Below are 24426 nucleotides of genomic sequence, written 5' to 3'. Positions count from 1 at the left end.
AGTTAGATTAAGTAGTGTCTAAGCCTAGGGATACGGAAGTACTAAGGAATGACGAGGTACGTTTGAAGTACTCTAACGCTTTAGACACAGCAATAAGGAATAGCGCAGTAGGCAGTACAGTTGAAGAGGAATGGACATCTCTAAAAAGGGCCATCACAGAAGTTGGGAAGGAAAACATAGGTACAAAGAAGGTAGCTGCGAAGAAACCATGGGTAACAGAAGAAATACTTCAGTTGATTGATGAATGGAGGAAGTACAAACATGTTCCGGGAAAATCAGGAATACAGAAATACAAGTCGCTGAGGAATGAAATAAATAGGAAGTGCAGGGAAGCTAAGACGAAAAGGCTGCAGCAAAAATGTGAAGACATCGAAAAAGATATAATTGTCGGAAGGACAGACTCAGCATACAGGAAAATCAAAACAACCTTTGGTCACATTAAAAGCAACGGTGGCAACATTAAGAGTGCAACGGGAATTCGACTTTTAAATGCAAAGGAGAAAGCAGATAGGTGGAAAGAATACATTGCAAGCCTCTATGAGGGTGAGGATTTGTCTGATGTGATAGAAGAAGAAACAGGCGTCGATTTAGAAGAGATAGGGGATCCAGTATTAGAATCGGAATTTAAAAGAGCTTTGGAGGACTTACGGTCAAATAAGGCAGAAGGGATAGATAACATTCCATCAGAATTTCTAAAATCATTGGGGGAAGTGGCAACAAAACGACTATCCACGCTGGTGTGTAGAATATATGAGTCTGGCGACATACCATCTGACTTTCGGAAAAGCATCATCCACACAATTCCGAAGACGGCAAGAGCTGACAAGTGCGAGAATTATCGCACAATCAGCTTAACAGCTCATGAATCGAAGCTGCTTACAAGAATAATATACAGAGGAATGGAAAAGAAAATTGAGAATGCGCTAGGTGACGATCAGTTTGGCTTTAGGAAAAGTAAAGGGACGAGAGAGGAAATTTTGACGTTACGGCTAATAATGGAAGCAAGCCTAAAGAAAAATCAAGACACTTTCATAGGATTTGTCGACCTGGAAAAAGCGTTCGACAATATAAAATGGTGCAAGCTGTTCGAGATTCTGAAAAAAGTAGGGGTAAGCTATAGGGAGAGACGGGTCATATTCAATATGTACAACAACCAAGAGGGAATAATAAGAGTGGACGATCAAGAACGAAGTGCTCGTATTAAGAAGGGTGTAAGGCAAGGCTGTAGCCTTTCGCCCCTACTCTTCAATCTGTACATCGAGGAAGCAATGATGGAAATAAAAGAAAGGTTCAGGAGTGGAATTAAAATACAAGGTGAAAGGATATCAGTGATACGATTCGCTGATGACATTGCTATCCTGAGTGAAAGTGAAGAAGAATTAAATGATCTGCTGAACGGAATGAACAGTCTAATGAGTACACAGTATGGTTTGAGAGTAAATCGGAGAAAGACGAAGGTAATGAGAAGTAGTAGAAATGAGAACAGCGAGAAACTTAACATCAGGATTGATGGTCACGAAGTCAATGAAGTTAAGGAATTCTGCTACCTAGGCAGTAAAATAACCAATGACGGACGGAGCAAGGAGGACATCAAAAGCAGACTCGCTATGGCAAAAAAGGCATTTCTGGCCAAGAGAAGTCTACTAATATCAAGTACCGGCCTTAATTTGAGGAAGAAATTTCTGAGGATGTACGTCTGGAGTACAGCATTGTATGGTAGTGAAACATGGACTGTGGGAAAACCGGAACAGAAGAGAATCGAAGCATTTGAGATGTGGTGCTATAGACGAATGTTGAAAATTAGGTGGACTGATAAGGTAAGGAATGAGGAGGTTCTATGCAGAATCGGAGAGGAAAGGAATATGTGGAAAACACTGATAAGGAGAAGGGACAGGATGATAGGACATCTGCTAAGACATGAGGGAATGACTTCCATGGTACTGGAGGGAGCTGTAGAGGGCAAAAACTGTAGAGGAAGACAGAGATTGGAATACGTTAAGCAAATAATTGAGGACGTAGGTTGCTAGTGCTACTCTGAGATGAAGAGGTTAGCACAGGAAAGGAATTCGTGACGGGCCGCATCAAACCGGTCAGTAGACCGATAACAAAAAAAACAAAAAAAAAAAGAATATAATAAAGCCTAGGGACCGATGACCTCAGCAGTTTGGTCCCATAAGAACTTACCACAAATTTCCAAGTTTCGCCATCAACTGGCTTATGGTGGTGTCTTTATGTTAATATAAGGAAACCTACGTTTCTAGCATTTGTAGACTTAGAGAAAGCTTTTGAAAATGTTGACTGGAATACTCTCTTTCAAATTCTAAAGATGGCAGGGGTAAAATGCAGGGAACGAAAGGCTATTTACAATTTGTACAGAAACCAGATGACAGGTATGAGAGTCGAGGGGCACGAAAGGGAAGCAGTGGTCGGGAAGGGAGTGAGAGAGGGTTGTAGCCTATCCCCTATGTTATTCAATCTGTATATTGAGCAAGCAGTAAAGGAAACAAAAGAAAAATTCGTAGTAGGAATTAAAATGTATGGAGAAGAATTAAAAACTTTGAGGTTTGCCGATGACATTGTAATTCTGTCAGAGATAGCGAAGGACCTGGAAGAGCAGCTGAACGGAATGGACAGTGTCTTGAAAGGAGGATATAAGACGAACATCAGCAAAAGCAAAACGAGGATAATGGAATGTAGTCGAATGAAATCGGGTGATGCTGAGGGTATTAGATTAGGAAATGAGACGCTTAAAGTAGTAAACGAGTTTTGCTATTTGGGGCGCAAAATAACTGATGATGGTTGAAGTAGAGAGGATATAAAATGTAGACTGGCAATGGCAAGAAAAGCGTTTCTGAAGAAGAGAAATTTGTTAACATCGAGTACAGATTTAAGTGTCAGGAAGTCGTTTCTGAAAGTATTTGTATGGAATGTAGCTGTGTATGGAAGTGAAATGTGGACGATAAATAGTTTAGACAAGAAGAGAATAGAAGCTTTCGAAATGTGGTGCTACAGAAGAATGCTGAAGATTAGATGGGTAGATCACATAACTAATGAGGAGGTATTGAACAGAATTGGGGAGAAGAGGAGTTTGTGGCACAACTTGACAAGAAGAAGGGACCGGTTGGTAGGACATGTTCTGAGGCATCAAGGGATCATCAATTTAGTATTTGAGGGCAGCGTGGGAGGTAAAAATCGTAGAGGGCGTCCAAGAGATGAATACACTAAAAAGGATGTAGGTTGGAGTAGGTACTGGGAGATGAAGCTTGCACAGGATAGAGTAGCATCGAGAGCTGCATCAAACCGGTCTCTGAAGACCACAACAACAACAAGGAAAAGAAAGGAATGGTTAAGATCAAACAAACCACCGACTTCCATTACAAAGATCTGTGCACATCCACAGCAGATAATGTCATGCATCTGGTGAAGCAGCAGTGGTGTGGTGTACAACGAATTGCTTCCGCGATATGTAACCATCAATGATGACATGTATTGCCAACATCGTCTTCGAGACACAGGCCAACCATAAGGAACAAAAAGACTGCGTGAAGTGATGCTACATCACGATAACGCCCACCCGGTTTGTGCTAGGCCGACAAAAGGCGCTATACAGGAGCTGGGTTGGGAATTCATTCCACATCCACCTTATCTTCCCGATCTTGTGTCCTCAGATTTTCTCCTTTGCCGCTGTCTATCGAACAACCTTCAAGGCATTCCCTTACCGGATGCGCTCCGAACATGGGTGGACGAGTTCTTCGCCCCAAAATCAAGTGCCGGCCGTGGTGGTCTCGCGGTTCTAGGCGCGCAGTCCGGAGCCGTGCGACTGCTACGGTCGCAGGTTCGAATCCTGCCTCGGGCATGGATGTGTGTGATGTCCTTAGGTTAGTTAGGTTTAAGTAGTTCTAAGTTCTAGGAGACTGATAACCACAGCAGTTGAGTCCCATAGTGCTCAGAGCCATTTTTGAACCAAAATCAAGTGATGTCTACAGTCGCGGAATCGAAAAGTTACCCCAGCGTCGAGAAATTTTTCTAAATAGTGAACGTTAATACGCTGAAGAGCCATAGAAACTAATACACCTGCCTTGTCTAGAGCCCTCGCGAACAAGCACAGGTGCCACAACACGACGCGGTATATACTTCACTAATGTCTGAAGTAGTGCTGGAGGAAACTGACACCATGAATCGTGTGGGGCTGTCCATAAATCCGTAAGAGTTCGAGGAGGTGCAGATCTCCTCTGAACAGTACGTTGCAAGGCATCCCAGATATGCTGAATAATGTTCATGTCTGAGGAGTTTGGTGGCCAGCGGGAATGTTTAGACTCAGAAGAGTGTTCCTGGAGCCACTCTGTAGCAATTCTGGACTTGTGGGGTGTCGCATTCTCCTGCTGGAATTGTCCAAGTCCGTCGGAATGCAAAATGGAATGGATGCAGGTGATAAGACAGAGCCTCCACCAGCTTGAACAGTCCCCCGCTGACATGCAGGGTCCTTGGAATTATGAGGTTGTCTCAATAGCCGTTCGCGTCCATCCGCTCGACCAGGGAACATGTTATCAGTCATCAACAGCCCAATGTCGGTGTTGACGCCCCCAGGCGAGGCGTAAAGTTTTGTGTCGTGCAGTCATCAAGGGCTGCACGAGTGGGCCTTCGGCTCCGAAAGCCCATATCGATGATGTTACGTTGAATGTTTCGCATGCTGACACACGTTGATTGCCCAGCATTGAAATATGCAGCAATTTGCGGAAGGGTTGCATTTTAGCCACGTTGAACTATTCTCTTCAATCGTCGTACAGGGTGTCCGACAAGTCTTTCCCTGATTACATAAATTGATAACTCAGGCTAGAAGTAAGATACAAATATGAAACTGGTGTCTCATTGTTTACAAACTATAAAAGTTTTTTTCACGCATCAGTAAACTTCCACATGGGCACCCTTGGTAGCACGTAGCACATCTAGGTGTTATTCAATTTCCGTCCACACATTAGCCAACATCACTGGAGGGATCGATTCAACGACTGTGGTTATCCGTTGCCGCAGGGTTTCAAGATCTGGTACGCGTGTTCGGTAGACCTCGTCCTTGACATAACCCCATAAAAAGCAGTCTAATGGGATTAGGAGAGCGTGGAGGCCAAACCGTTGGCCCATCACGACCAATCCATCGCCCAGGAAAGGTCATATCGAGATAGGCACGGACGTCCAAACTCCAATGAGGCGGTGAACCGTCTTGCTGAAACAAGACATCGGGGTGATACTGAAGCAGCTGAGGAACAGCATGCAGTTGCAACATGTCCAGATACACTGCAGATGTGATGGTAGCCTCAGCGAATCAGAATGGCCCGATAATTCGATCGTGCAATAGCGCGCACCAAACATTCACCTTTTGACTGCCTCTGGTGCACTCCATGACCTCGCCAGGGGGTTGTGAACCCCAAATGCGCACATTATGGCGATTCACTACTCCACTGACAAAAAAGGTCACTTCATCGGAAAAAGCAATTCATCTGAGAAAACCTTTATCGTCCGCAAAGTCATATCGACGTGTACTGCCACTGGGCAACAAGGCCTGAACGATTTCCACTTTGTATGCACGAAACAATAAACGTTTGTGTAAAATGTCATGGAGAGAGCTTTTTGGCATCTGTAATTCACGTGAGACCCCGCGCACCGATTTCTTCGGACATCGCAGAAAAGACTGCCTTACAGCTTCCACCCTGTCTGCTGAGGTTCTTGGTCGACCAGACCTCGGAAGGTCAGCAACCGATCCTGTGTTCTTGAACCTCTCATACCAGGCTTTAATGCTCTTGACATCAGGTGGATTCCTTCCAAATCTTGTCTGGAAGTGTCTCTGCACTGTGGCTGGTGATCGTGTCTCATGGTACCACAGGACACACTGTGCTTTCTCCTCATTGGTTAACATGGCTTCTTGGGCACTGTACCTCATCCACTACTTACGTACTGCGAACCTAAAACAGAAAAAAAACTTTGATAGTTGTAAACAATTCGACACAAGTTTCATATTTGTATCTTACTTCTAGCTTGAGTTATCAATTTATGTAATATGGGAAAGTCTTTTAGGACACCTTCTTGCAGGATCTTTTTCCGGCCGCAGCGATGTCGGAGATTTGATGTTTTACTGGATTCCTGATAGTCATAGTACACTCGTGAAACGGTCCCGTCGCTCGTGCGCCTACTACAGCACCACGTTCAAACTCACTGAAACCTTGATAACCAGCCACTGTACCAGTTGTAAACAATCCAACAAGTGCTCCAAACTCTTGTTGTCTTATTGAGGTGTTGCCGACCGCAGCGCCGTGTTCTGCGTGTTTACATATCTCTGTATTTCAATACGCATGCCTATACTACACTACTGGCCATTAAAATTGCGACACCAAGAAGAAATGCAGATGATAAACGGGTATTTATTGGACAAATATATTATACTAGAACTGACGTGTGATTACATTTTCACCCAATTTGGGTGCATAGATATTGAAAAATCGGTACCCAGAAAAACACCTCTGGCCGTAATAATGGCCTTGATACACCAGGGCATTGAGTCAAACAGAGAATGGATGGCGTGTACAGGTACAGCTGCCGATGCAGCTTCAACACGATACCACAGTTCATCAAGCGTAGTGACTGGCGTATTGTGACGAGCCAGTTGCTCGGCCACCATTGACCAGACGTTCTCAATTCGTGAGAGATCTGGAGAATGTGCTGGCCAGAGCAACAGTTGAACATTTTTTGTATCCTGAAGGGCCCGTACACGACCTGCAACATGCGGTCGTGCATTATCCTGCTGAAATGTAGGGTTTCGCAGGGATCGAATGAAGAGTAGAGCGACGGGTCGTAACACATCTGAAATGTAACGTCCACTGTTCAAAGTGCCGTCAATGCGAACAAGAGGTGACCGAGACGTGTAACGAATGGCACCCAATACTATCACGTCGGGTGATACGCCAGTATGGCGATGACGAATACACGCTTCCAATGTGCGTTCACCGCGATGTCGCCAGACAGGGATGCGACCATCATGATGCTGTAAACAGAACCTGGATTCATCGGAAAAAATTACGTTTTGTCATTCGTTCGACCAGATTCGTCGTTGAGTACACCACCGCAGGCGCTCCAGTCTGTGATGCAGCGTCAAGGCTAACCGCAGGCAAGGTCTCCGAGCTGATAGTCTCTGCTGCTGAAAACGTCGTCGAACTGTTCGTGTAGATGGTTGTTGTCTTGCAAACGTCCCCATCTGTTGACTCAGGGATCGAGACGTGACTGCACTATCCGTTACAGCCATGGGGACAAAATGCCTGACATCTCTACTGCTAGTGATGCGAGGCCATTGGGATCCAGCACAGCGTTCCGTATTACCCTCTTGAACCCACCGATTCCATATTCTGCTAACAGTCATTGGACCTCGACCAACGCGAGCAGCAATGTCGCGATACGATAAACCGCAATCGCGATAGGCTACAATCCGACCTTTATCAGAGTCTGAAACGTGATGGTACGCATTTCTCCTCCTTACACGAGGCATCACAACAACGTTTCACCAGCCAACGCCGGTCACCTGCTGTTTGCGTATGAGAAATCGATAGGAAACTTTCCTCATGTCAGCAAGTTGTAGGTGTCGCCACCGGCGCCAACCTTGCGTGAATGCTCTGAAAAGTTAATCATTTGCATATCACGGCATCTTCTTCCTGTCGGTTAAATTTCGCGTCTGTAGCACATCTTCGTGGTGTAGCAGTTTTAATTGCCAGCAGTGTAGTATCTTTGACGCTTCAGTGTATTATCGACGACTGATATCTCTGTTGTCTGTACCTGTTCTGTTTTTGTTAAACTTACGAGAAAACGCTATGAACTTGTGCAGCAACCTAATACTCTGCAAACAAATTTCAAGTACATGGCAGAAGTTACTTGCTCTGTATCAGTATGATGTGTTCCCGAAGATCCGGAGCGCGGGAACAATGATTTCTTAAACGCCTCTGTAAGTGCCGTACCCAGTCGAAATTTTTCTTTGCAATCCCTACGCCATCCATTACTGTTGCAGTTCGTACTTAAGGCTGGTATCTTGAAGCAGGCTTTCATCGAACAGCTTACCGAGGCTGGTGGTCTAGCGGTGGGTACGAATCCCAATTTTTCTGTTTGAAATGAAACCAAAGGTTTTGCCTTGCAATCTGTATCTTATCATGGACAATGGTACGATACTGGTTCAAGATTTGAGAAATCTTTGTCAGTGTTCAAAATAAACATACCATTCAATCATCGTTACTACAAGAATTGCGATTATGAATTATTTGCGGTTGCTTTCAAATAATGGGTGCAAATATTATCTCCCTGAATGGACAAGTTGGCATATTGTTTGGAAGATGGCCCAGATTCATCACCAGAAGATCATGTAGTTTCTTCTGTTGTTCGGGAACCCAGCACAGCGTGTTTGTCACTGATTTGTCATGAATTGACAGTAGCTCATGCGACATTAAGAGAGTAAAGGACCGTGAAATAGACACAAAGATATACTTCCTTGAGGTTTCAAGTAAAAATTATTTATTGTTGTAACGTAATTAAAGCCTTTCTCCAAAAAAATTAATTCCCTACAAGTCTCGCTGATTTACCGAACGTTTTCGAAATAAGTGACTGAACTGGTCTAGTATTGTCTATGAGTCATTTTAGTCTAATTACTCATATGAATGTTTCAGGGAAAAATAAGGTAAGTGACTTCTTTCGAAAATGAGTTTGAAGTGTCATTACATTCTCCATCAATAGTACTACTTGTTAACAGCAAGAAACAGCAATTAAAATAGCTAAGTCATGGGTCTATTTGTCCTTAAAGTTTCAGCTACAGGGTAAAAAAGGTAACTCAATGTTCCAGCGAAACAATCAGGCAAATCAACTGCAGCTCTACAGACAGTCACACGACCACCGAAAATCCGTGCCATTATATCTTTGAAATCTTATTGTTGCAACTGGTTTTTCCCCCCATTGTGTTTCCTAATGCCTGTTGCTCTTTCAGTGTTGTGTAATAAATCGTGCCGCGGTATTGCGACGACGATATTGGGGAACAAAGAATGTGTCATTCTCAAACAAATTAACAGCACTGTCCACAGGAAAAGGTAAAGAAGAAATTAAATGGTGAACAATTATGAATAGTCTTCACAGAAGAAAAACTGAAACATTCTACTAACGCAAAAGGAATGCAAGACACAAAGCTATGAAAACCAAGATGATGGATACTATTTGTATGGATTTTGCTAAAAATGTCTCAACACCAAATATAACTACGAGATGCGTATTGTAAGCTTCGGCTATCAATATTTTCATCCAAAATCTGCATTCACCCTACAGCGCAGTCATTTTTAGATGGGTACCAAGAGGGTATCGACAAGAATGATCCGAAACAGGAGGCGTCATTTCTTTTTCATTTCGCTATAAAATACCGAGATAACAACGTTGAATAGCTACACGTGTCTTACGATTCTCAGGGACGCCAAAACAAGTTTTCACTGTATGCACAATATTTTTCATAATAACATCCACAGCTTGACAAACACCAAGGATGTCGCCCGGAATTATCCAGCGGTCAAGGCGCTGCAGTCGTGGACTGAGCGGCTGGTCCCGGCGGAGGTTCGAGTCCTCCCTCGGGCATGGGTGTGTGTGCTTGCCCTTAGGATAATTTAGGTTAAGTAGTGTGTAAGCTTAGGGACTGATGACCTTAGCACTTAAGTCCCATACGATTTCACACACATTTGAACATTTTATATCCTCTCTACTTTGACCATCATCAGTTATTTTGCTCCCGAAATAGCAAAACTCCTTTACTACTTTCAGTGTCTCATTTCCTAATCTAATTCCCTCAGCATCACCAGACTTAATTCGACTACATTCCATTATCCTCGTTTTGCTCTTGTTGATGTTCATCTTATATCCTCCTTTCAAGACACTGTCCATACCGTTCAACTGCTCGTCGATGTCCTTTGCTGTGTCTGACAGAACATCAAAGTTTTTATTTCTTCTCCATGGATTTTAATACCTACTCCGAACTTTTCTTTTGTTTCCTTACAGCTTGCTCAGTAGAAAGGTTGAATAACATCGGGGAGAGGCTACAACCCTGTGTCACTCCCTTCCCAACCACTGCTTCTCTTTCTTGCCCCTCGACTCTTATAACTGCCATCTGGTTTCTGTACAAATTGTAAATAGCCTTTCGCTCCCTGTATTTTACCCCTGCCACCTTTAGAATTTGATAGAGTATTCCCGTCAACATTGTGAAAAGCTTTCTCTAAGTCTACAAGTGCTAGAAACGTAGGTTGTCTTTCCCTAACCTTTCTTCTAAGATAAGTCGTAAGGTCAATATTGCCTCACGTGTTCCAACATTTCTACGGAATCCAAACTGATCTTCCCCGAGGTCGGCTTCTACCAGATTATCCATTCGTCTGTAAAGAATTCGCGTTAGTATTTTGCAGCTGTGACTTATTAAACACATTTGTCAACACCTGCTTTGGGATTGGAATTATTATATTCTTCTTGAAGTCTGAGGGTATTTCGCCTGTCTCGTACATCTTGCTCACCAGATGGTAGAGTTTTGTCAGGACTGGCTCTCCGAGGGCCGTCAGCAACCGGAATAGCAACATGTAAAACGAAAACACAACGAACTTATGCACCAACTCTGTATTAGGAACACGGGGGCGAGTGTTATCTGTCTAATACGCTCGATGCCGACGGATAGCTACTCTCCCGGTAACGGGAGTGACTCAGCTACCTCGATAGTAGAGTCGGAAAAGGTGGCGCAGTTCAGTCACAAGAGGCCCAGTTTGTTGCGCAGACACAGCCAAATGGGCTGACGAAACTTTACGACGCTGGCAGAGCCCGTAAGTCAATTTTAACTGCCTTTCCGGAAGCGTGAGCACAACAACGTGTTAGTGTTACGGCAGTTCATCCGTGGAAAGTCAATATTAGAGCCGTGGTCGGCCTCATCTGCGTTTGCATCTCTGCTCCCTCTGCCACTGTTGGGTGCTCGCCAGAGTGTACAGAGTAAACTAGTGTCATTTACCCACGGTCCTCCCGCAATTAGGCAACTGGCAAGTCTACGTGCATTATGCCATGTCTTGTCAACTTATGTCTTGTGTTGTTTGAGGTTTTCCCGACGGCCTCGTTCTAGAGATGGCTGTCGGGGGAGACGTCCCGTATAACTATGAAATGCACACCATATTTCGTCGTTGCAACAGACCGACATCTTTAGGTGCAACGGAAATGCAGTATGTTTATTTGTGTTCGTGGCACTGTGCTGTTTTTTAATGCGTATGTTGTCGTGTTCTGTTCTTTACGTCAGTTGGTTCAAGTGGCTCTGAGCACTATGGGACTTAACATCTGAGGTCATCAGTCCCCTAGACTTAGAATTACCTAAACATAACTAACCTAGGGACATCACACACATCCATGCCCGAGGCAGGATTCGAACCAGCGACCGTAGCAGCAGCGCGGTCCCGGACTGAAGCGCCTACAACCGTTCGGCGACAGTGCCGGCCTACTTCAAGTGGATTGGTTTAATTGTGTGTACATGTGCTTCTCTTTAACTGTATGAGTTACAGGCACATGTACGTATAGTTACACATCAAATGATGCCACACACGAACGTGCCAACACTGCTTATCACGGGCAAATTACACAGTCTTTTTTTATGGGAATATTATTTGAAAGTTTAATGCCAGCAATATAAAGCACATAAAGAGCGGTGTGAAGCAGCGTACTAGCTCGTATGTGAACAAAATATCTCAGGTTCTTTCAACATCGCAGTTTAATAGAAATTGTTGTTGTTGTTGTGGTCTTCAGTCCTGAGACTGGTATGATGCAGCTCTCCACGCTACTCTATCCTGTGCAAGCTTCTTCATCTCCCAGTACCTACTGCAGCCTACATCCTTCAGAATCTGCTTAGTGTATTCATCTCTTGGTCTCCCTCTACGATTTTTACCCTCCACACTGCCCTCCAATACCAAATTGGTGATCCCTCGATGTCTCAGAACATGTCCTACCAACCGATCCCTTCTTCTAGTCAAGTTCTGCCACAAGCTCCTCTTCTCCCCAATTCTATTCAATACCTCCTCATTAGTTATGTGATCTACCCATCTAATCTTCAGCATTCTTCTGTAGCACCACATTTCGAAAGCTTCTATTCTCTTCTTGTCTAAACTATATATCGTCCACGTTTAACTTCCATAGATGGCTACACTCCATACAAATACTTTCAGAAACGACTTCCTGACATTTAAATCTATACTCGATGTTAACAAATTTTTCTTCTTCAGAAACGCTTTTCTTGTCATTGCCAGTCTACATTTTATATCCTCTCTACTTCGACCATCATCAGTTATTTTGCTACCCATATAGCAGACCTCCTTTACTAAGTGTCTCATTTTCTAATATAATTCCCTCAGCATCACCCGACTTAATTCGACTACATTCCATTATCCTAGTTTTGCTTTTGTTCATGTTCATCTTATACCCTCCTTTCAGGACACTGTCCATTCCGTTCTACTGCTCTTCCAAGTCCTTTGCTGTCTCTGACAGAATTACAATGTCATCGGCGAACCTCATAGTTTTTATTTCTTCTCCATGGGTTTTAATACCAACTCCGAACTTTTCTTTTGCTTCCTTTATTGCTTGCTCAATATACAGATTGAATAGCGTTGGGGATAGGCTACAACCGTGTCTCACTCCCTTCCCAACCACTGCTTCTGTTTCATGTCCCTCGACTCTTATAACTGCCATCTGCTTTCTGTACAAATTATAAATAGCCTTTCGCTCCCTGTATTTTACCCCTGCCACCTTTAGAATTTGAAAGAGAGTATTCCAATCAACATTGTCAAAAGCTTTCTCTAAGTCTACAAATGTTAGAAACTTAGGTTTGCCTTTCCTTAATCTAGCTTCTAAAATAAGTCGTAGGGTCAGTATTGCCTCACGTGTTTCAACATTTCTACGGAATCCAAACTGATCTTCCCCGAGGTCGGCTTCTATCAGTTTTTCCATTCGTCTGTAAAGAATTCGCGTTAGCATTTTGCAGCTGTGTCTTATTAAACTGATTTAAATTAATACTGCTTTAATGTCATGGATTCGTGGAGAGAAATGTTATTGTGTGGGATATTTATCATTGATCATTTCGTCGTAAGTTAATTTCTGTGATTTTACGTAGCTGAGACAAAAGATAGCCCTTATGCGGCAACCACAAGAACTGGATGAAAACTGCTATTAATTTTGGCAAATAAATGTAAGCGAAATTCAAGTGATATTATATAATTGAAATTCAAACTTTGTAAGTTATTACAGCGGCTCTGTGCCTTTTAATATTGGCAAAATTCAAATAAAACTTTGCGGCAGTGCAAATGCACCACAATAATCAGTCACAGTCTCGCGCTATATTGTGCGTACCGTTTCTCTGAAAAAATAAGATATTAGATTCCTAAGATGTAAGGATGCTAAAGATACATACATCAAGGTTTTACGAGCAAATAAACACACATACTTAACGAAAATACAACGTAAGTACTCGTACGCTGTCTGTCTCGTCTACTTCAGCCATGACCAAGACCAGAGTAAGTAATTACATAAAATCATTCGACTGTTTCTCAGTTATTAGTATTTTTAAGAAAGAACAGAGAACGATATTCATAACAAATCGATATTGTTTTTAAATATAATTACGTTGAATGGTAAATGTTTTTCTGTACCTTTTATGTACGTCTTTCATGAATCAAAAAATCATCATTCATAGCACTCTTCGTAATTCCATACGAATAAATATTGTTCTCCCCAGGACAACCAGCACAGCACCTGAAGATATCGGTCAGCTGCACCGATTAAACTATGTGCGGATTTCAAAACGAGTTCCGATATCTCACCCGAGAACCATTTCTATGAAGTATCCCTTTTTTGGTCAAGTTGTGTCATAGATTTCCGTTCCCCCGTAATTCGATATATTACCTCTTAATTAGTTAATTGGTAATCATAAATATACTGTCGTACCACCACATTTCACTAACTTCTGATCTCTTCGTGTCTACACAGTTTACATTTCGCGTTTCATCTCAGTGAATTGTTGTTTTAAATGGTTCAAATGGCTCTGAGCACTATGGGTCTTAACATCTATGGTCATCAGTCCCCTAGAACTTAGAACTACTTAAACCTAACTAACCTAAGGACATCACACAACACGCAGTCATCACGAGGCAGAGAAAATCCCTGACCCCGCCGGGAATCGAACCCGGGAACCCGGGCGCGGGAAGCGAGAACGCTACCGCACGACCACGAGCTGCGGACGTGAATTCTTGTATCAGCGCCAACGCTTTTAGTAACGGTTTACTCAGTTACATCTGCATTCGATGTTAGTGGCTTTCTCTTTTACAGTAACGCTTTCCTTGTCATTTCCCGTATCCATTTTAGATCCTCTCAGTTGTTTTACTGCCGAAATACCAAAACTCGTCTACTATTCCTACTGTATAATTTCTTACTCTGAATTCCTTACCGCCGGCCGGAGTGGCCGAGCGGTTCTAGGCGCTTCAGTCTGGAACCGCGTGACCGCTACCGTCGCAGGTTCGAATCCTGCCTCGGGCATGGATGCGTGTGAATGTCCTTAGGTTAGTTAGGTTTAAGTAGTTGTAAGTTCTAGGGGACTGGTGACCTCAGAAGTTAAGTCCCATAGTGCTCAGAGCCATTTGAAACATTTTTTTTTGAATTCCTTACCGTCGCCTGGATTAACGCGATCAAATTTCATTCCCATTGTTTTACTTTTGACGACATTCGCCTTATAAACATTTCTCAAGACAGTACCCGTTGCTTTCAACTCATCTTCCAATTACTTTAGCGTCTCTGACAGAATTATATCATCGACAAATCTCAAGGTTTTCGTTATGTTGGTGGATAAGTTCGTAGAGTTTTTGTTTTGCATGTTGATATTCTGAATGCTACGGGTTTATTTATGGATTATCACTTTTTATTTATAGTTATCTGTTGCTACTTGAGTTTAAAAAGTGTCATTTTGTCATGTAGAGGTACTGTTAAGTGCTGTGGACGCTAGAAAATGCAATGCCAATTGGAGAAATCGGAACCTTTCCGAAATGTTCCTTTTTTGAGTTAATTAGTTCTCCAGAGCATTTACGTCATTCAAGGGTATAATGCCGGGCAACGACCTTGCCGTAGTGGATGCACCAGTTCCCGTGACATCACCGAAGTTAAACGCTCTCGGGCGTGGTCGGCACTTGGATGGGTGACCATCCAGGCCGCCATGCGCTGTTGCCATTTTTCGGGGTGCACTCAGTCTCGTGATGCAAATTGAGGAGCTACTCTACCGAATAGTATCTGCTTCGGTCAAGAAAACCATCATAACGAGTGAGAGAGCGGTGTGCTGACCCCACGCCCCTCCTATCGGCATCCTCCACTGAGGATGACACGGCGGTCGGATGGTCCCTGTAGGCGACTCGTGGCCTGAAGACGGAGTGCTAAGGATATAATCCCACTGGGCTGAGCGCGCCAAGGAAATTGTTTTTTCCTTTTAAGGAGGATCGGTGTGACATTAGTGACTCTCCACATTCAGCAAGATCTCTGGTGTTCGATGAAGATTGTTGAAATATATGAATCCACAAGGATCCACGTCAGTGTACTCGTAAAGTGGCAAATGTGGTGAACTGTGATCATTCCACCATCCTGCGACACATGCATGCAACGAACATGGTTCGAAAATTAAGTGTATGGGTACCGCATGCTCTGAGCCAAAATTACAAAAATCAGTTGGCTCCCAAACAACACCAACCATTCCTATAGTTGTGGTCATCTTCAGACCTACAAGTTGTATACAAAGCTATAATTACAGGGCTACATACATTAAAGAAAATACATAAAGCTATAAAGCAATAAGACGACGAATTACCATTGAGTAGGGACCTTTTTCTGCTGGAGAATCACTACTGGAGAAACCAGTGCACGTCTTACTATATACAATGGAGGCTCCGCCCACTTCTGACGGCATGATGTCATTACTAACCAATGAGTTATAAGTCGAATAACAATGTAAAATTTCTTAGTTAAAAGAACATTGTCATGAAATAAAAATAAATACACACTAAACTTAACTTATTAAACAGATATTGTCAATTAAGAAGCGTTAGAAAGAAGCCTGCTGCCTCATCTTTGGAACGGCGTCCAACTTCACCATGGCAACCAGTGGTTCCAAATGGTTCACTGACAGGCTTTGAGAGGGCAACCCATGTACTGCCAAACCGAAGTTCATTTATTCTATGTATTTAAAATTTTTTAGCCCTTCTTAATTGACAATAGCTGTTTAATAAGCTAAGTTTAGTGTGAATTCATTTTTAATTCTTGACAATGATCTTTTAACTAAGAAAATTTACATTGTTATTCGATTTATAAGTCTTTGGTTAGTAATGACATCATTCCGTCAGAAGTGGGCGGAGCTCCATTATATACAGTAAGACCTGCCCTGGTTTCTCCAGTAGTGATTCTTCAGCAGAAAGAGGCTCCTACTCAATTCATCGTTTTATTGCTTTATAGCTTTATGTATTTTCTTTAATGTATGTATCCCTCTAATTATAGCTTTGTATACAACTTGTAGGTCTGAAGTTGACCACAGCAGTGGTCGAAACCGGTCACCATGATAAATAAATCGTGATCAAGACTGTTTTTAATAGTAAATATTTGTAACACATTGATCACTGCCACTCCCATAACGTATTCAAAAGTAATTAACACCACGAGATTAGCCACGCGGTCTTAGACGTCTTGTCACGGTTCGCGCGTCTCTCCCCGTCGGAGGTTCGAGTCCTCCCTCGGGCCTGTGTGTGTGTGTGTGTGTGTGTGTGTGTGTGTGTGTGTGTGTGTGTGTGTTGTCCTTAGCGTAAGTTAGGTTTAGTTTAATTAGTGTGTAAGTCTAGGGACCGATGACCTCAGCAGTTTGGTCCCATAGTCCTTACCACAAATTTCCAAATTACCACGAGACTGGTAGGTAGGACTGAAATGGGCACGTGACCGTGGGCGTTGGCAGAGAGGCGGAGTCTTGCTCGATCTGACGAATCCCGGACCTCCTTCGTCACGCCGATGGGAGCGCGCTAATCCGTCGTCTTCCGCGGGAACAGCTCCTTGATACCTGTACTACAGGACGGAGGCAAGCTTGTGGCGACTTCGTTATGCTCTGGGGAACATTCACGTGGGCATCCATGTGAGCAGTGATGCGCCTGCAAGGGCACCACAACGGGCGAGGAGTGTCATACTCTGCTTGCAGACCGGTTCCTGACGGTCATGTTTCCCGACGTCAGTGGCATTTTTCAACAATGCACATCTCACAAAGCCAGGAGCGTGATGGAGTGGTTCGAGGAACACAGTGGCGAGTTCCACTTACGCGATGGCCCCCCAACTTGCCAGATATGAACCCGATCCAACAAATCTGGGATGTGACTAAAGTTGGCGTCAGAGCTCATCTCCCCCTTCCTCGGAATTTATGGGAATTGGGAGACTTCTATGTGCCGATGTGGTGCCATCTCCATCCACTGACCCACCAAAGCCTCATTGCTTCCATTCCACGACGTGTTGCCTCTGTTACCCGTGCCAAGTGTGGACATATAGACTATTAAGTACTCCATACAAATACTTTCAGAAGAGACTTCCTTACAATTAAATCTATACTCGCTGTTAACAAATTTTTCTTCTTCAGAAACGCTTTTCTTGCCATTGCCAGTCTACATTTTATATCCTCTTTACTTCGACCATCATCAGTTATTTTGCTCCCCAAATAGCAAAACTCCTTTACTACTTTAAGTGTCTCATTTCCTAATCTAATTCCCTCAGCATCACCCGACTAAATTCGACTAGATTCCATTATCCGCGTTTTTCTTTTGTTGATGTTCATCTTATATCCTCATTTCAAGACACTGTCCATTCCATTCAACTGCTCTTCCAATTCCTTTGCTGTCTCTGACAGAATTACAATGTCATCGGCGACCCTGCAAGTTTTTATTTCTTCTCCATGGACTTTTAATACCTACTCTGAATTTTTCTTTTGTTTCCTTTACTGGTTGCTCAATATACAGATTGAATAATATCGGGGAGAGGCTACAACCCTGTCTCACTCCCTTCGCAACCATTGCTTCCCTTTCATGCCTCTCGACTCTTATAACTGTACAAATTGTAAATAGCGTTTCGCTCACTTCATTTTACCCCTGCCACCTTCAGAATTTGAAAGAGAGTATACTAGTCAACATTGTCAAAAGCTTTCTCTAAGTCTACAAATGCTAGAAACGCAGGTTTCCCTTTCCTTAATCTAGCTTCTAAGATAAGTTGAAGGGTCTGTATTGCCTCACGTGTTCCAATATTTCTACGGAATCGAAACTGATCTTCCCCTAGATCGGCTTCTACCAGTTTTTCCATTCGTCTGTAAAGAATTCCTGTTAGTATTTTGCAGCCGTGACTTATTAAGCCGATAGTTCGGCATTTTTCACATCTGTCAACACGTACTTTCTTTGGGATTGGAATTATTATATTCCTCTTGAAGTCTGCGGGTATTTCGCCTGTCTCATACATCTTGCTCACCAGATGGTAGAGTTTTGTCAGGACTGGCTCACCCAAAGCTGTCAGTAGTTCTAATGGAATGTTGTCTACTCCCGGGGCACTGTTTCGACTTATGTCTTAAACAGTCCTCTGTCAAACTCTTCACACAGTCTCTGTCAAACTCTTCACGCAGTATCATAGCTCCCATTTCAACTTCATCTACATCCTCTTCAATTTCCATAATATTGTCCTCAAGTACACTACTGACCATTGAAATTGCTACAGCAGAAAGATGACGTGCTATAGACGCGAAATTTAACCGACAGGAAGAAGATGCTGTGATATGCAAATGATTAGCTTTTCAGAGCATTCACACATGGTTGGCGCCGGTGACATGAGGAAAGTTTCCAACCGATTTGTCATACACAAACAGCAGTTGACCGGTGTTGCCTGGTGAAACGTTGTTGTAATGCCTCGTGTAAGGAGGAGAAATGCGAAACATGACGTTCCCGACTGTAATAAAGGTCGGATTGTAGCCTATCACGATTGCGGGTTATCGTATCGCGACATTGCTGATCGCGTTGGTCGAGATCTAATGACTGTTAACAGAATATGGAATCAGTGGGTTCAGGAGGGTAATACGGAACGCCGTGCTGGATCCCAACGGCCTCGTATCACTTGCAGTCGAGATGACAGCATCTTATCCGCATGGCTGTAACGGATCGTGCAGCTACGTCTAGATCCCTGAGTCAACAGATGGGGACGTTTGCAAGACAACCGTCTGCACGAACAGTTCGACGACGTTTGCAGCAGCATGGACTACCAGGTCGGAGACCGTGGCTGCGGTTACCCCTGACGCTGCATCGCAGACAGGAGCGCCTGCGGTGGTGTGCTCAACGACGAACCTGGGTGCACGAATGGGAAAACGTCATTTTTTCGGATGAATCCAGGTTCTGTTTACAGCATCATGATGGTCGCATCGGTGTTTGGCGACATCGCGGTGAACGCACATGGGAAGCGTGTATTCGTCATCGCCATACTGGCGTATCACCCGGCGTGATGGTATGAGGTGCCATTGGTTACACGTCTCGGTCACCTCTTGTTCGCATTGACGGCACTTTGAACAGTGGACATTACATTTCAGATGTGGTACGAACCATGGCTCTACCCTTCATTCGATCCCTCTTAAACCCTACATTTCAGCAGGCTAATGCACGATCGTATGTTGCAGGTCTTGTACGGGCCTTTCTGGATACAGAAAATGTTCGACTGCTGCCCTGGCCAGTACATTATCCAGATCTCTCACCAACTGAAAACGTCTGGTCAATGGTGGCCGAGCAACTGGCTCGTCACAATACGCCTGTCACTACTCTTGATGAACTGCCTGTCTCGGCTGTCATTGGGGCGACCTTGCCGGCCGATAGTGGGCAGCGCGGCCTGTATTTGTGGACTCGCCCGCTCTGGGGTCCCGCTGCACTACAGCCCCACCAGCTGGGCGCGGGGTCAGTGTAAACAAAAACATCGATAGGACTGCTCACCTCATATAGCTCGGGCGATAGACCGCGCGGGCTATCGGGCATCCGGGTCTGGCCGCCGCTGGAGAAATGCCCCGCTTTTGAATTTGCCGCCGCTGAGGCGTGAGGTCGCCAGCTGCAGTTCGGAATGGACAAAAGTTTAAAAAAAAATGTCGATACATTTTGTGTCTGTATTTGTAAAGTACATCGATATCATCATTTTTGGCACATACCTACGTGTGAGAAACTTCTGGTATCTGCCCTCCGCATGAGATATTGTAATCACCATAAACATTTTAGACGACTGCATAACACTCCTGTCTGCTACTGCTACACCATAACCTTAAAGTTGGAGGCAGGTCGTGAAATAAAAACTATCTTGTTTGAGTAATTATGGTATAAAGCAACAGAGCAGGAATTTTGTTACGTTGGCCGTGTTGTACCTAACGGAGGTGCTTTATCGGAAGTGAAAGTCAGAATTACCTAAATATTTAAACAGTAACAAAGAATATATTACCTGGAATGAGATTTTCACTCTGCAGCGGAGTGTGCGCTGATATGAAACTTCCTGGCAGATTAAAATTGTATGCCGGCCGGTGTGGCCGTGCAGTTCTAGGCTCTTCAGTATGGAACCGCATGACCGCTACGGTCGCAGGTTCGAATCCTGCCTCGGGCATGGATGTATGTGATGTCCTTAGGTTAGTGGTGGTGGTGTGTTGGGGCTTATGGGCGCTCAACATCGAAGTCATCAGCGCCCTGACACACATTAAAAGGAACGAATGTGGACAGACCTAAGAAAACTAAAGCACACACTCAAACAAAGCAGGAAAAGAAGGAAAATGCTACATAAGAAAGTAAAACCTAAGGAAAGGGGAAACATAGTAACAAGAATGTCACAGGAAATTGTTATTGGCTGGCCACTTACATAAAATATGGGCGAGCTTGTCACACAGTGAGCAAATTAAGATCCTCTCCCTAAAATCTTTGTAAAAACATTTGAAATGGCACAGACCTTTAAAACTTTAGCCACATTCGTCCGAGTGTTGCCTAAAAGAGATGGCAGGTCCGCTGGCAAGTCAGCCGCGACCCGCTGGTCAGAAAATAAAACGCAATCCAATAAAACGTGGCGCACAGTGACCTGGACGCTGCAAGCGTTACCCTCTTTGCCATAGCCATCAACAGTATAACGTTTACAGTGAGGAGTCCAGTACAGTGCTCCTTATTTGTGGACGACTTTGCTGTTTTCTGTTCCTCCTCCAGTGTTGCAACCGTGAGCCGTCAGTTGCAGCTGACAGTGCGGCGGTTAGAGGAGTGGGCTGCAAAGACGGGTTTTCGGTTTTCTGCCGAAAAGTGTGTTTGTGTTCATTTTAATCGTTCTCGTCATCTTTTTGCTTTGCCTGCCTTGCATATGGGGGATACTGTACTACATTTTAGAGACACAGTGCGGTTTCTGGGCCTAATTTTTGACTCCAGGTTGTCATGGCTGCCACACCTACGTGACTTGAAAGCCAGAACGCTGAAGGCACTGAACATCCTCAAGTGCCTCAGCCACAGGTCTTGGGGCGCGGACAGGGCGCGTCTCCTACAGTTTTATGGAGCTTTTGTGCGTTCACGGCTGGACTATGGGTGCACAGTACATGGGTCAGCGAGGCCATCTTATTCGCGGATCCTTGACGCTGTCCACGATGCTGGGATTCGACTGGCCACGGGTGCTTATCGGACCAGTCCCGTACCCAGCCTCTGTGCTGAGTCCGGCGAACCGCCACTTACCATCCGGCGGCAGCTCCTGCTGGTGCGCCAGGCTTGTAAGTTTCTTGCAGCTCCCAGATCGCCTGCTCACCATCTTGTTGCCCATCCACCTCTGGACCGCCTTTTTTCCCGCCGTCCCCGGGCTACGTTGCCGTTTGGGATCCGTGTGCAACGTGTACTAGACTCCCTCGGTGTGGAGTCTGTACATACCCAAATCCAAGGTTTTAACCGCCTGCCACCCTGGTTACTGAAGAGGCCCAGAGTGATTTTAGATTTATTGCAGTACAAGAGAGATTGCACTCCTGCCACCGTTTTTAATGCAACATTTTCTGCCATTTTATCTGAGCACCACGACTATGTAGCTGTTTTTACGGATGGGTCCAAACAAGGGGATTCTGTTGGTTGCTCAGTTGTTTTTCCATATCGTGTCCTCAAGGTCCGACTACCTCAGACTTTTCTGTCTTTGACGCAGAATTGTTTGCGATCTTGCGGGCACTGGAGCACATGAGACATTCTTCCTCTCCTAAATTTCTTGTCTGTTCCGATTCACTCAGTGCCCTTCACTCATTGCAACGTTTGTATCCTTAGGTTAGTTAGGTTTAAGTAGTTCTAAGTTCTAGGGGACTGATGACCACAGATGTTAAGTCCCATAGTGCTCAGAGCCATTAAAATTGTGTGCCAGACTGAGATTCGAACTCGGGACCTTTGCCTTTCGCGGGCAAGTGCTCTACCAACTGAGCTACCCAAGCACGACTCACGCCCCATCCTCACAGCTTTACTTCTGCCAGTACCTCGTCTCCTACCTTCCAAACTTTACAGAAGCTCTCCTGCGAACCTTGCAGAACTAGCACCCCTGAAAGAAAGGATATGGCGGAGACATGGCTTAGCCACAGCCTGGGGGATTTTTCCAGAATGAGATTTTCACTCTGCAGCGGAGTGTGCGCTGATATGAAACTTCCTGGCAGATTAAAACTGTGTGCCGGACCGAGACTCGAACTCGGGACCTTTGCCTTTGCAGGAGAGCTTCTGTTAAGTTTGGAAGGTAGGAGATGACGTACTGGTATAAGTAAAGCTGTGACGACGGGGCGTGAGTCGTGCTTGGGTAGCTCAGTTGGTAGAGCACTTGCCCGCAAAAGGCAAAGGTCCCGAGTTCGAGTCTCGGTCCGGCACACAATTTTAATATGCCAGGAAGTTTCAATATTTTACCTATCAGCACTGTTTCAAGAGTAAGGAAAACGGTCACCAGCCTAATTAGGCAAGAGAATTATTGAAATTCTTGTTTAAGAAAATAAGTATGGGTAACTTTAACGGACAAACACAACCTATGCTTTGCCACACGTGAGTGCAATGAACTCTGGCACCTGCATATGTTCACGTTAAAAAAATGCTAACAGTTATAAGATAACATGGCTTATTGCATAATGGCAACAGAAAACGACATATACATTTGCCTTCAAGGCTTGTTCAAACTAAATGGTCTCAATAATATTACTATCAATATTGACTGTAGAATCATAAAATAGGCATAGGTTCAATATTACTTTTCAAACAATTTCCTATCTTATAAAAAAATTGTAAATGTAGTTGACTGCAAAATTATGAACTGATCACAGGTTAAGTCTCTCTTAGCTAAATACTATTCTATTTAGAATGAAAGTTAATTATAATTCACTAACAGGTTACTTCTCACTGTCTTTTGAATAAAGAAATTATTGTTTTCATAAATAGTGATCTTTCTATTAACTGTTATTTATCATGAGCATAAAGGATAACCTGTAGATCCTATTACACTATTAATGGGCACTTTCAATACCCAAAAGAAACAAGTACTTAGCAAGCATGACTAAATAACTTTCCACTATTGCAGTTTTCCACTTTTACTACAGTGAGACACAATGTTGACAAATTTGCAAGAAACTGAATCACCTTTTAAAATTTACTACATGCAGCACTATGATCATTAACTAAGCAAAACTTTATAAGACTCAGTTTTAAGAATTTTTAACCTTTAAAAGAAACAGCAAATTGTCTTTATTACCACAGTCTTCTACTTTCAAGTAAATAATTAAATAGATGACATTGAAACTCCACAAAACTTTAAATTGGACTGTTTCCATCACAAGGAGGCTTTCACAAAACTATATTTACTACCTCCCACAACTTCACTAAATCCACAGTAAATATGAATACTCCCTTCTGACCAAAGATCAAACAACATTATTTAATTAACTATTTGGCTTCGAGGCTTTCAATTTTTCCACAAACTAGGACACTCGGTAATCATAGTTCAATTGGAGAGGAACCTGAGAGATGTTGTGATAGGGTAGGTACATATATTCAGTTCTAAGTTACCTTATATTTGTGCACACTAAAACGTCCAATGAGCTGATCCTTCACTGTACATTACTATAGCGATCCATTACAGTGATTGCGCAATCTGGTGGCGATTGCGTGTTGGTAGGTGGAATTGCAGGTAATGCGGGACTCTGTCATTTCTTAGATGCGATGATAGATACCAATTTCAGAATAATTCCAGCTCTTCATCCATCCATCCGAGGCATTGGAAAGCGTCAGGAAAAGCCTCTCTCGGAACCAGCACAATTACAACGTTTACATGAGCAGTTCA

General features: G+C 43.7%; 1 non-coding gene across 1 annotated transcript; it reads left to right on the top strand.

The window, feature by feature from the left end:
- Window positions 1–22895: 22895 nt before the first annotated feature.
- Window positions 22896–22970, top strand: Trnal-caa (transfer RNA leucine (anticodon CAA)). The gene has a single exon. It is a non-coding gene; the product is annotated as a tRNA-Leu (tRNA).
- The last annotated feature ends 1456 nt before the right edge of the window (window positions 22971–24426 follow it).

This window comes from Schistocerca serialis, chromosome 10 (assembly GCF_023864345.2).
Source record: "Schistocerca serialis cubense isolate TAMUIC-IGC-003099 chromosome 10, iqSchSeri2.2, whole genome shotgun sequence".
Classification (NCBI taxonomy): domain Eukaryota; kingdom Metazoa; phylum Arthropoda; class Insecta; order Orthoptera; family Acrididae; genus Schistocerca; species Schistocerca serialis.
This window is presented reverse-complemented; position numbering and strand designations above follow the sequence as displayed.